The sequence below is a fragment of the Seriola lalandi genome, unplaced genomic scaffold (genome assembly GCF_002814215.2).
Source record: "Seriola lalandi dorsalis isolate HSWRI2012SDOR001 ecotype SW California unplaced genomic scaffold, Sedor1 jcf7180002054736, whole genome shotgun sequence".
NCBI lineage: Eukaryota > Metazoa > Chordata > Actinopteri > Carangiformes > Carangidae > Seriola > Seriola lalandi.
In genome coordinates this window covers 2,109,333-2,109,871 of record NW_019525289.1, presented here as the reverse complement: position 1 = coordinate 2,109,871, position 539 = coordinate 2,109,333, and positions in this window count along the sequence as shown.

The window sequence follows — 539 nt, the reverse complement described above, 5'->3', positions numbered from 1 at the left end:
TCCCTCCTTCACTTTGTCGGTGCTTTGCTACATTTCTTGTGCACATGCATAATACAAGAGAAGGACCCACCTATAAAAAAGAAAAGACCACACAGGCCACCTTTAACTTTACATTTAGATAAGACTGTGAGACACATGTGAAGTTGATCAGTAGAGAACTGTTTGATTATTTGTGCCTCTTGAGACAACAACCTCCATGAGATGGACACTGATGACAGCAGACACCATGATGACCAGACCCACAGAGAACACGACTGTCTTCACCAGGCAGAGAGAGATACCAGCCTCTGAACCTGCAGCACAACAACACAGGTTGTTTCTTAATGAAACTGATACAGTGGTTAAGAGGAAGTAACAAATCTGTTATTCCTTTCAATGTTTACTGATATTTAACTTTAACAGTATTTATTGTGCTAACTCCTATTTGTTCTACACTCAGTAATAACAACGACATTTGTCAAACACGGTAAATTGCATCATCAAAAGCAGAAGGAAATTAAATTATTGATTTAATCATTATCATCATTTAATGTCCCTTT